The sequence below is a fragment of the Nerophis ophidion genome, linkage group LG24 (genome assembly GCF_033978795.1).
Source record: "Nerophis ophidion isolate RoL-2023_Sa linkage group LG24, RoL_Noph_v1.0, whole genome shotgun sequence".
Classification (NCBI taxonomy): Eukaryota; Metazoa; Chordata; class Actinopteri; order Syngnathiformes; family Syngnathidae; genus Nerophis; species Nerophis ophidion.
The window spans coordinates 24,310,979-24,324,706 of NC_084634.1; the positions used below are offsets into that span (position 1 = coordinate 24,310,979).

Sequence of the window (13,728 nt, forward strand, 5' to 3'; positions counted from 1 at the left end):
AATGTGTACTTTTACGTGTTTATTAAAGATTTGATTAATTTATGATGGCTCAGGTGTGATTCACTACAATAGGGCCCCAAAGAACACTGGATTCCATCCATCCATCCATCCATCCATCCAGTTTATTGAAATACCACAACACTGGATATTGTTCAGATAAGTTAAATGTAAGACTTTGCACACAAAGCAACATTAGAGGTGACTAGAACGTGCGCATTTTCCGCGCATGCGTATTAGGTCACGTTGCTCCGGCAAACGGAGGAGGGAGGGGGTCTTAAACGGTGGCATTGTTGTGTGTGGACACGGATTTGGTTAGGTGGGATTTACCCTGGATAACCTTAATCAGGAAGTAGTGTTTTCCAATAAGGTAACTGTGCCACTGTTTTCTTTTGCTGGGCCCTACAAAGTGTTTAAACTATAAGTATTGTATTTATTAGACACCAGCTGTTTGATTGGAACATGCATCTTAGTTGTACATTTGATTACCAAATTTGGAAGCGATGACATCGCCATGTAAAATTGCTTAAGCTAATGGACAGCATGCCTATGGCAAATCCAATGTAAAGTAGCATCGCGCTAGCTCATTTTGAAAAGTGGAGTCTTTACTGCGCCTTGATCTTTGATTGCATTGAACATTTTAACTTTACCATCCTTATTGGCAATTGGCTTTTAATTTAACTTTATAAATATGTAATTGCAAAAAAATATACAAGCTAAATCGAACTGTAGGCAGGTGTATTGAAAGGCCTACTGAAATGAGATGTTCTTATTTAAACGGGGATAGCAGGTCCATTCTATGTGTCATACTTGATCATTTTGCGATATTGCCATATTTTTGCTGAAAGTATTTAGTACAGAACATCGACGATAAAGTTTGCAACTTTTGTTCGTTAATAAAAAATCCTTGGCTTTACCGGAAGTATGTGTGCGTGACGTCACCAGTGTGAGGGCTCCTCACATCCTCATATTGTTTATAATGTGAGCCACCAACAGTAAGAGCAATTCGGACCGAGAAAGCGACAATTTCGCCATTAATTTGAGCGAAGATGAAAGATTTGTGAATGAGGATATTGATAGTGAAGGACTAGAAAAAAAATATATTAATAAAATAAAATAAAAAGCGACGGCTCCGGGTGGCGGTAGTATGAGCGTTTCAGATGTAATTAGACATATTTACTAGGATAATTCTGGAAGATCCCTTATCTGCTTATGGTTTTAATAGTGTTTTAGTGAGATTGTAAAGACATACCTCAAGGTCGGATGGCTGCGGTGAACACGCAGTGTCTCAGAGAGAAGCCGAGAGCTAAGCTCACAGCTGCCTTTTTTGACAGCTACTGCAGGAGGACAAAAAATCCACTGATGTCTCCAATAAGATATATATCACAATTTTCCCATCCAAAAACATGCTGGTTGACGTAGAGAAAAATGTTCGCTTGACCGCTCTGTGTTAAAGCTTCACAACAAAGAAAGAAACACAGGCTGTGTCTCGGTGCTAAAGACATCTGCAATACACTGCTTTCCACCAACAGCATTCTTCTTTATAGTCTCCATTATTAATTGAACAAATTGCAAAAGATTCAGCAACACAGATGTCCAAATTACTGTGTAATTGCGCGATGAAAAGAGACGACTTTTAGCCGTAAGTGGTGCTGAGCAAAACACACGTCATCATACGCGTCATCATCCCGCGACGTTTTCAACAAAAAACTCCTCGGGAAATTTAAAATTGTAATTTAGTAAACTAAACCGGCCGTATTGACATGTGTTGCAATGTTGGTATTTCATCATTGATATACAAACTAAAAGACTGCGTGGTCGGTAGTAATGGGTTTCATTAGGCCTTTGAAGAGAGCAAGGCCCAAGTAGTGCAACACATTGCTATTCAGCAGCAACTTTAGTCAGATCCAGACTGAAGTGTGTGTCCGTGCGAATGTTTAGTGAGTGAGAATGTGGTGGACAGCTGCTGACTTCTGATCTGGGGTTTAAATGCTGCAGGCAGGGACAAAGCATATCTTTGTTATTTTGTTCTCAACACATGAAGCAGTGTGCGAATGTGAGCTATTTCAAATGTCGGAAAAAAAAAGACAAGTCATTGGAGTTAAGAATAGACGTGACGGACACACACACATGGGTGAGGTTTAAAGAGTGTGCTGATAGAGGCGGGTGGAAAAATAAAAACTATTAAAGCACAGACAAATTGGAGCATGTCTGAGGATTAGGGTCTCTCATCCTGCTTTTTCGTGAGAGGTGAGTTTGGAGCCAGCTCAGCGATAAAAAATACTGCACTGAAACTGCTACGTCATGATTTGGTGCCAGGGTAAGGCTATATTTGTTATAGTAAATGTAAATGTGATCATGCATTCCAGTCCATAGGCACAACTGAGTGTACACTGGAGCCTTTTAAGGTTCAACACTTCTGCAGTGAGCCAACGTGTCTTCTGTGATTTGCCATTTTGCTGAGTCATGAAAAGAACACTCACTGTTTCCCCGACACAGATGCCACGCCCTAACACGTATCAGGAGGACTAGTGACTTAAGATTTCTGCGAAGGAGAATCATATATATTTAGTACTGAACTGACACTTTTGCATAATAATACAGTAAACAAATGGATTTGTTTTACCTTCTACTTCATACTTGGCTTGGCTTTTAATCAAAAATCGGTCGATCAATCATGGGTATGGTGAGACCTTTGAGGGCACACTCACACTACCAGTCTTATACTTAATGTAATTACTCCTCCCACCAGTTATTAATAATAATTGCCACTTTACATGACAGAAATAAATAAAAAACATCAAAACCGACTGTACATGCTACAACTATAAAGTCATGTCAGTTGTGCGATTGCTCCTCCTGTTAGTTAAGCATGAACACTATCTTGCACAAATAGAATCAACAGAATGCCTCTAAATCTGGGGTCTTAAAAAGTTTTCTAGGCCAAGGACCCCCAAACTGATGGAGAGAAGGTGTAGGTGTGAGACTTGGTTGGCATAGCGATGCCGGATTTGTTCTTCCAGGGATGCGTCGGGCAAGAACACAGCGTAAGGTAAGCAATAAAGATTTATTTAACTAATAAAACAGGCTAGAACAAAAACACTGGTGCTAGGCGGAAAAGGAAAACAAATGGAGCTAGCATGGGAGCTAGGGAAACAAACAGACAAACTACACTTGGCACAAGGGCACAAAAGGGAAAACAAAACAACTAGCATGAAAGCTATGGAAAATACAGCGTACCGCGAAAGTTAGTGAGTAAATAATGGAAAGCGCTCGTCATCTGTTGCGTGAAAGCAAATTAGGAACCGAGGACGAAATAACAAAAGGGGCAGTCTTAAATAAGGCAGTAATCGCGAGGAACAGGTGTGCGAAGAAAGCAAGGGGGAGGTGACAATGATAAACAACCATGGTAACAGAGCAAACAGGAAACTAAGGCAAACATTGGCAGACTATAATACAAAAATGGAACAAAACACAAATATGGAATGATCCGAGCTACAGGACATAACAGTAGGGCCTCCTTACTTATGTATCGTGTATGAAATTATGATTGTATTTTACATGAAATGAACCTAAATGTACCTTGTTAGTGTGCAATACTAAGGATATTCAAATAATAACGGTATTGTGCTGTTAATAGCTAAATATCAAGTAGTGCTCCTTTTGCTAGCTGGCTACTAGCGTGCTAATTGGTAGCTGTAAACTGGCACGTTATTTGCTTGCTGAAAACTAGCGTGCTCATCACTATCTGGCAACCAGAACACTAATCACTTGCTGAAAGCTAGCACGCAAATAGTTAGCTAACAACAAGGAAATTAATCGCTAGCTGGCAACTACACCGCAAATCACTAGCTGGCAACTCGTCCACAAATCGTTGGCTGACAAATAGTTTGCTAATCATTAGCTGATAATTGGGGCATTAATCGCTAGTGAAGACCAACAGTGCTAATCACCAGCTGCCAACTAGAGTGCTAATTGCTAGATGACAACTAGCGCACGAGGGCATTAATCGCTAGATGACAACACGGGCCTACATCACTACCTGACGACTAGCCCTCTAATCGCTGGCTGGCAACTAACATACCAATCACTAGTTGACAACTTGTGTGCAAATTGGTATGTGACAACTAACGTGTCAATCGCTAGCTGGCAACTTAAGCACTTATTGCTACCTGACAACTAATGTGCAAATTATTAGCTTGCAGCAATGACAACTAACGGCAGATGACAAATAACAGCTGACAACTAGCACACTGATTGTTAGCTGACAACTTGCTCTCTTTTTTAATTTTCCTGAAGGAACTCTCCTGAAGGAATCAATAAAGTAGTATCTATCTATCTATCTATCTATCTATATATGTAATCGCTAGCTGACAACCAGTGTGATAATAGCTAGCTGACAACTAGAGCATTATTCGCTAGCTGATACCCAGAGCGCACATCACTAACCGACAACTAGCGCTCTAATCGCTGGCTGGCATCTAACATGCCAATCGCCAGCTGACAAATAACATGCTAATCTCTAGCTCACAAGTAGCGTACCAATCGCTAAACTAACAACTAGGGCATTATTTGCTAGATGACAACTACGGCATTAATCGCTAGCTGACATCGAGAGCACTAATTTCTAGTTGACAACTAGAGTGCAAATTGATATGTCGTAGCAAGGGCGCTAATCGCTAGCTGACAACTAGCATGCTTATTGTTAGCTGGCAAATACAGCACTAATGCCTACCTGACAACTAGCATGCAAATCGATAGCTTGTAGTGAGGGCGCTAATCACCAACTGACAACCGGCACGCTTATTGTTAGCTGGCCACTACAGCGCTAATTGCCAGCTGACAAAAATCAAACTAATTGCTAGCTGATAATTAGGGAATTAATCGCTAGTGAAGACCAACAGTGCTAATCACTAGCTGCCAACTAGAGTGCTAATTGCTAGCTGACAAGTAGCGCACCAATTGCTAGCTGACAACAAGGACATTAATCGCTAGCTGACAACGTAGGCGCACATCAATACCTGACCACTAGCCCTATAATCGCTGGCTGGCAACTAACATGCCAATCGGTAGCACGCAACTTAAGCACTAATTGCTACCTGACAACTAATGTGCAAACCACTAGCTTGCAGCACTGACAACTAACGGCTAATGACAAATAAGAGGTGACAACTAGCACGCTGATTGTTAGCTAAAAATTGCTCTGTAATCGCTAGCTGACAACCAGTGTGATAATCGCTAGCTGACGACTAGAGCATTATTCTCAAGCTGACATCCAGAGCGCACATCACTAACCGACAACTAGTGCTCTAATCGCTGGCTGGCATCTAACACGCCAATCCCCATCTGACAAATAACATACTAAATCGCTAGCTGACAAGTATTGTGCCAATCGCCAAACAAACAACGAGGGCATTATTTGCTGGATGACATCTAGAGCGCTACATTCTAGCTGACAATTACGGTGCTAATAGCGAAGTGGTTACTGACATGCCAAACGCTAGCTCACAACTAGCGCACTAATCGATAGCTGACAACTTGAGCGCTAATGCCTACCTGACAACTAGCGTGCGAATCGATAGCTCGTAGATAGGGCGCTAATCGCTAGCTGACAACTGGCATGCTTATTTTCAGCTGGCAACTACAGCGCTAATCGCCAGCTGACAAAAAGCAGGCTAATCGCTAGCTGGTAACTAACGCACTAATCACTAGCTGATAATGAGTGCGTCAATCTCGAGCTGACAAATAGAGCACTAATCGTTAGCTTGGAACTGGTGCGCTAATGTTCATGTGTATTTAAAGACATGTACATTTGTGGAAAAATTGCAGGGGGTAAATAAAAACATATGAATACAATTCCACAGCCCCCTTGCAGTAGCTCTGCAGACCCCAGGGGGGTGGCGGACCCCCTGTTGAAGACCTCTGCTATAAATTATTCACAAAGACTATTTCACAGCACTGTAAAACAGTAAATATGTGGAATTATGATGGGTGTAGCCGCTCCAGTGCACGCATCCACAATTACGATTGCTCCTCCACATTTACATCTCCCAAATAACAAAACGCACAAGAAAGACCCCAAGTTAGTTTACAACATCAACACAAGCCGCCCAGCAGAAAGCGGACGAGATATTGCAAAGATGTGTCGTCTTATGTTCGCGTCAACGGTATTTTCCTTTTCCAAATTTCAAGCACAAAAATTATAAATTCTAGAATTGTAGTGGCCACAAGATAAGACCAAACCAATCAGAACATGTTGTTCAGCATCGTGAATAATAGGGAATAAGTGGTAGAAAATGGATTGATGGATGGAGAATAAAGGTGACTAAAGGGTGTTATTACACATCAAGAGCAGTGGTTCTCAATTGGGGGTACGCATACCCCTGGGAGTACATGAAGGTATGCCAAGGGGTACGTGAGATTTAAAAAAAAATATTCTAAAAATAGCAACAATTCAAAAATCCTTTATAAATATATTTATTGAATAATACTTCAACAAAATATGAATGTAAGTTCATAAACTGTGAAAAGACATGCAACAATACAATATTCAGTGTTGACAGCTAGATTTTTTGTGAACATGTTCCATAAATATTGATGTTAAATTAAAGATTTATTTTTTTGTGAAGAAATGTTTAGAATTAACTTCATGAATCAATTTAGTTATCTATATATCTTTTTTTCCAAATAGTTCAAGAAAGACCACTAGAAATGAGCAATATTTTGCACTGTTATACAATTTAATAAATCAGAAACTGATGACATAGTGCTGTATTTTACTTCTTTATCTCTTTCTTTCAACCAAAAATGCTTTGCTCTGATTAGGGGGTACTTGAATTAAAAAAATGTTCACAGGGGGTACATCACTGAAAAAAGGTTGAGAACCACTGGTCTAGAGGGCTCTCATAATGTCATAAAATGTACTTAGGAGGCTTTTTGAGGTTGCGGGGGGTGCTGGAGCCTATTTCAGCTGCATTCGGGCGGAAGGCTGTGTACACACTTGGGCCAATTTAGTGTTGCCAATCAACCTATCCCCAGGTGCATGTCTTTGGAGGTGGGAGGAAGCCGGAGTACCCGCAGGAGAACATGCAAACTCCACACAGAAAGATCCCGAGCCCGGAATTGAACTCAGGACTATTCAGGACCTTTGTATTGTGAGGCCCACGCACTAACCCCTGTTCCACCGTGCTGCTGGAGGCTTTCCCTAGCTATGAAATTATTTTACTGTGGTCAGAAAATGGATGGATGGATAGATGGATGTTTTGGAGACAATTGACCGCGATAAACGTGGAATTACTGTAATGGCAATGTGTTTCAGGGTGTTAAAGGCCTACTGAAACCCACTACTACCGACCACGCAGTCTGATAATTTATACATCAATGATGAAATATTAACATTGCAACACATGCCAATACGGCCTTTTAAGTTTACTAAATTCAAATTTCCCGCAGAGTTTCTTGTTGAAAACATCGCGGAATGATGACGCGTATGATGACGCGTGTTTCTGACGTCTCGGGTTGTAGCGGACATATTTGCCCAGCACCCGCATAATTACACAGTAATTTGGACATCTGTGTTGCTGAATCTTTTGCAATTTGTTCAATTGATAATGGAGACTATAAAGAAATATGCGGTTGGTGGAAAGCGGTGGATTGCAGCTGCCTTTAGATCCGAAACACAGCTGGTGTTTCTTTGTTTGTTGTGAAGTTTTAACACAGAGCGGTCAAGCGAACATGTTTCTCTATGTTAACCAGCAAGTTTTTGGATGGGAAAATCGTGACATTAAGTCGGCTCTTACCGGAGACTTGAGTGGATTGTGCGACCTCCTCCTGTAGCTGTCAAAAAGGCAGCTGTGATCTTGGCTCCTCCATTGACTTTTCTGAGAGACACTGGCGTTCACCACAGCCCTCCGACTTTCAGGTATGACTTTATAATCTCACTAAAACACTATTAACACAATAAGCAGATAAGGGATTTTCCAGAATTATCCGAGTAAATGTGCCTAATAACATCTGAATTGCTCACACTGCCGTCGCCTGGAGCTGTCGCAATTTTTTTTTTAGTGCTTCACTCTAACTATCCTCATCCACGAATAATTCATCCTCGCTCAAATTATTGGGGGAAATTGCCGATTTTTCGGTCCAAATAGCTCTTGCTGATGGAGACTATGATTATAAACAATGTGAGGACGTGAGGAGCCCTACAACCCGTGACGTCACACGCACATCGTCTGCTACTTCCGGTAAAGGCAAGGCTTTTTTATTAGCGACCAAAAGTTGCGAACTTTATCGTCGATGTTCTCTATTAAATCCTTTCAGGCAATATCGCGTAATGATCAAGTATGAGACATAAAAATGGACCTGCTATCCCCGTTTGAATAAGAACATCTCATTTCAGTAGGCCTTTAATCCATATAATGAAAATAATCCAGGTGCACGCCCATTTGTTCGAGATGAGACCCCTTGTATCGCCAACATAGACGTCAATGTAAAGTGGGGGAAAAAAGTATTTAGTCAGCCACAGATTGTGCGAGTTCTCCCACTTAAAATGATGACAGAGGTCTGTAATTTTCATCATAGGTACACTTCACCTGTGAGAGACAGAATGTAGGAAAAAAAATCCAAAAATTCCCATTGTAGGAATTTTAAAGAATTTATTTGTAAATTATGGTGGAAAATAAGTATTTGGTCAACCATTCAAAGCTCTCACTGATGGAAGGAGGTTTGGGCCCAAAATCTCACGATACATGGCCCCATTCATTCTTTCCTTAACACGGATCAATCGTCCTGTCCCCTTAGCAGAAAAACAGCCCCAAAGCATGATGTTTCCACCCCCATGCTTCACAGTAGGTCTGGTGTTCTTGGGATGCAACTCAGTATTCTTCCTCCAACACGACGAGTTGACTTTATACCAAACAGTTCTATTTAGGTTTCATCTGACCACATGACATTCTCCCAATCTTCCTGCTGTATCATCCATGTATCCATTTTGGTATAAACTCAACTCGTCGTGTTTGGAGGAAAAAGAATACTGAGTTGCATCCCAAGAACACCATACCTACTGTGAAGCATGGGGGTGAAAACATCATGCTTTGGGGCTGTTTTTCTGCTAAGGGGACAGGACGATTGATCCGTGTTAAGGAAAGAATGAATGGGGCCATGTATCGTGAGATTTTGAGCTAAAACCTCCTTCCATCAGTGAGAGCTTTGAATGGTTGACCAAATACTTATTTTCCACCATAATTTACAAATAAATTCCTACAATGTGAATTCCTGGATTTTTTCCCCCATTCTGTCTCTCACAGTTGAAGTGTACCTTTGATGAAAATTACAGACCTCTGTCATCATTTTAAGTTGGAGAACTTGCACAATCAGTGGCTGACTAAATACTTTTTTGCCCCACTGTATATACAATAGTATCAATGCACACATTTTTAACAGCACATTCCTTTTATTAAAACAGAAAATCATTACTCAGATCACCCGTTTGTTCACATAATGCACAAAGGGCGTCCCTTTTGATAATTGAGTATTGAACGGTGACCATAATAAGGCTGCTTTGTATGCATGCCATTTAATTGCAATTGTAACTATACATCAGGTGTAAATGACAAAATGGCATGAGAGAATCTTACATAGAGAAAGCAGCGAAGGTCTTATTGCAGTGATGGCACGCACACACATTTTTTTTTTATTTTTTTTTTTTTTTACCGTGAACACCAATGGCGACTGGTTAATGCGAAATGTATTTAAATCATTTTTGACACGTCATCGACTCATTCGTAAATGAACCAGGCTAATCATTTTTGGGGCGTTTTATTCGGTGGCTGATAATTGATGTTAGCCAGCCCCTTTAAACGGTGAACTAGCTACACCGTGACGAACGACAAATCAATACGACAGGTGGTTTTCACACACTCCATTTGAATGAAGAGTACATGACCATGGAAGACCCACAAGTTCATTTTAAAAGACGTTTTAAAAATGGTTTCCTACCGTTTGTCCAACCTTCTCGACGGTGCTCGGTCTTTGCGGTGTGCGCGAGCTGGGAGACAGCTGGCACGGCACGAGTCACAGATGCTGCCTTCAGACGGCCGAGCAGCAGCCAATTGGAAGCCGTCAAATCCACACTTTAACGGTAAAAATAGACCAATGGGGAACGAGATGTGTCAGTCGACAGGGGCGTGTCTCTTGTCTCCAGAGGCATGCGTGCGTTCAAATGCTGTCGGAGAAATGAAGAACGACTGTTCGTTTGAAATCATATTTAGAGCGTTCAGGTTCAGGGCGACACAGTGGAGCTTTAATAGGTAGTTGCAAAAATAAGTACACATGTAGATTCTTCCGTGACCTTAAACACCAGCCGACCTAAAATGACAGAAATGACCAGAAAATAAGCAAACAAATCACATAAAATTGTAATTTCCAATATACCCGAATGTAACAACTCATAATCGATTTACCAGAACGTACCCCTTCTAAAAGTCCTGTTAATGTGTTTTACCACTAAATTGTGTTTTAAATGCCTACTGAAATGAGATTTTCCTATTTAAACGGGGATAGCAGGTCAATTCTGTCATACTTAGGGATGGCATGGCGCAGTGGAGAGTGGTGCGCAACCCGAGCGTACCTGGTTCAATCCCCACCTAGTACCAACCTCGTCACGTCCGTTGTGTCCTGAGCAATTAAGACACTTCACCCTTGCTCCTGATGAGTGCTGGATAGCGCCTTGCATGGCAGCTCCCTCCATCAGTGTGTGAATGGGTAAAATGTGGAAGAAGTATCAAAGCGCTTTGAGTACCTTGAAGATAGAAAAGCGCAATACAAGTACAACCCATTTATACTTGATTATTTCGCGATATTGCCATATTTTTGCTGAAAGGATTTAGTAGAGAACATCGACGATAAAGTTCGCAACTTTTGGTCGCTAATAAAAAAAAGCATTGCCTGTACCGGATGTAGCAGACGATGTGCGCGTGACATCACGGGTTGTAGGGCTCCTCACATCCTAAAATGTTTTATAATCATAGCCACCAGCAGCAAAAGCAATTCGGACCGAGAAAGCGATGATTTCCTCATTAACTTGAGCGAGGATGAAATATTCGTGGATGAGGAAAGTTAGAGAGAAGCACTAAAAAAAAAAGAAAAAAAAAAAAGAAAAAGCGACGGCTCCAGACGACGGCAGCGTGAGCAATTCAGATGTTATTAGACACATTTACTAGGATAATTCTGGAAAATCCCTTATCTGCTTATTGTGTTGATAGTATTTTAGTGAGATTTTTAAGTCATACGTCAAAGTCGGATGGCTGCGGTGAATACCAGTGTCTCTGAGAGAAGCCGAGGAGCCAAGATCCCAGCTGCCTTTTTGACAGCAACAGGAGGAGGTCCCATAATCCACTGAAGTCTCCAGTAAGAGCTGACTTAATATCACAATTTTCCCATCCAAAAACTTGCTAGTTGACGTAGAGAAACATGTTCGCCTGACCGTTCTGTGTTAAAGCTTCGCAACAAATAAAGAAACACCGGCTAAGTTTCGGTTGCTAAAGGCAGCTGCAATCCACCGCTTTCCACCAACAGCATTCTTCTTTATAGTCTCCATTATTAATTGAACAAATTACAAAAGATTAGGCAACACAGATGTCCAAAATACTGTGTAATTATGCGATGAAAAGAGACGACTTTTAGCCGTGTGTGGTGCTGGGCTACTATGTCCGCTCCAACCAATAACGTCACAAACACGCGTCAACATAATCGTCATCATTCCACGGCGTTTTCAACAGGATACCTCGCGGGAAATTTAAAATTGCAATTTAGTAAACTAAAAAGGCTGTATTGGCATGTGTTGCAATGTTAATATTCCATCATTGATGTATAAACTATCAGACTGCGTGGTTGGTAGTAGTGGGTTTCAGTAGGCCTTTAAAAAATTAAAATGCTACACAAAAAAGGATTTTGGACAACTGGCTATTTGTCAATCAAGCAATCAACCAATCAATGTTTATTTATATATCCCTAAATCACAGGTGTTACAAAGGGCTGCACGAGCCACAACGACATCCTCGATTCAGCTCCCACATAAGGGAGAGGAAAAATTCACAACCCAGTGGGATGTCAATGGGAATGACTATGAGAAACCTTGGAGAGGACCGCAGATGATGTACTCCCTATTGGGGAGACCGGATGCAATGGATGTCGAGTGGGTCGAGCATAATATTGTGGAAGTCCAGTCCATAGTGGATCTAATATAGTAGTAAGAGTCCAGTCCATAGTGGATCTAATATAGTAGTAAGAGTCCAGTCCATAGTGGGGCCAGCAGGAGACCATCCCGAGCGGAGACGGGTCAGCAGCGCAGATGTCCCCAACCGATGCACAGGCGAGCGGTCCACCCCGGGTTCCGACTCTGGACACGGCAGATCAACTGGTCTAAAAAGGGGGTCTACTTAAAGGCTAGAGTATACAAATTAGTTTTAAGATGGGACTAAAATACTTCTACTAAGGTAGCATCTCTAACTGTTACCAGGAGGGTATTCCAGAGTACTGGAGCCCGAATAGAAAACACTCTATAGCCCGCCGACTTTTTTTGGGCTCTGGGAATCACTAATAAGCCGGAGTCCTTTGAACGCAGATTTCTTACCGGGACATATGGTACAATACAATCGGCAAGATAGGATGGAGCTAGACCGTGTAGTATTTTATACGTAAGTAGTAAAAACTTAAAGTCACATCTTAAGTGCACAGGAAGCCAGTGCAGGTGAGCCAGTACAGGCGTAATGTGATCAAACTTTCTTGTTCTTGTCAAAAGTCTAGCAGCCGCAATATACTTACACTTGTACACATGTAGATTCTTCCGTTACCTTAAAAACCAGCCGACATAAAATAACAGTTACAACCAAATAATAAGCAGTTAAATCACATAAAATTTTAGTTTTCAATATCCACGAATGTAACAACTCATAATTGATTTAACAGAACGTACCCCTTATAAAACTCCTGTTAATGTGTTTAATTAACTGGGGAAATTTTGTACCATTAAATTGAGTTTTTAGTTTGTGCCTTAAAAACCTTTGTGGCCACATGTGTGGACAGCACCTTTTAGCTCTTATTTCCAAAATTGTGTACACTACTGAAGTGGGGTCTTATGCCGCTTATGTGGACACTTAATACTGCTATCTGGTGGTGTCAGAAGAGCATGACATACGATGGAATTTGGAAAAAAAAGTGTAAAAATAAAAACATTTGTGTACTTATAGACTAAGTATATCAAATCAAAAGATGATGTTTACTTTTTATTCTAAATTAGGGTCCAATAAGCCCAAATAGCAAAGAAAAAGAAAAAAAAACATGTAAACAAACAGCTTAAGCCTTGAGAGGTTAAATATAAAATGAAAAAGCAGCTGAGATAGGCTCCAGCGACCCCACGCGACCCCGAAAGGGACAAGCGGTAGAAAAATAGATGGATGGATGGCTGGCTACACAAAAAATTATTTTGGACAACTGGCTATTTGTCCAGTAGCTGGCGCTATTTTCCCCCATTCAAAGCATGCAGCTACATTTCATGCATTTTACTATTATAGGAAGGGTTAAATGGGACAAAATTAGACAAATAAATCCATCTTCAAGTACTTACTAAATGTTTCATTAATTAATAAGAAATGGAAATAAATACATAAATGTGTTATGAAATTAAATTAAAATAAATTAATGAAGTGCTGACACACAGGTTCATGAAATAAT

The 13,728-nt window shown here is 40.9% G+C and overlaps 1 protein-coding gene and 1 long non-coding RNA gene across 2 annotated transcripts in view; one reads left to right on the forward strand and one right to left on the reverse strand.

Annotated features, from left to right (window-relative positions):
* LOC133542394 (dihydropyrimidinase-related protein 5-like) overlaps positions 1-10,146 on the reverse strand; it is a 47,418-nt gene extending 37,272 nt beyond the window's left edge. Inside the window, exon 1 of the mRNA XM_061886460.1 lies at positions 9,994-10,146. The gene's annotated coding sequence lies outside the window, so the exon portion shown is untranslated. The remainder of the gene's footprint in view (positions 1-9,993) is intronic.
* LOC133542395 (uncharacterized) overlaps positions 2,125-13,728 on the forward strand; it is a 43,684-nt gene continuing 32,080 nt past the window's right edge. The window contains exon 1 of the long non-coding RNA XR_009804147.1: positions 2,125-2,317. This is a non-coding gene — a long non-coding RNA (uncharacterized LOC133542395). The remainder of the gene's footprint in view (positions 2,318-13,728) is intronic.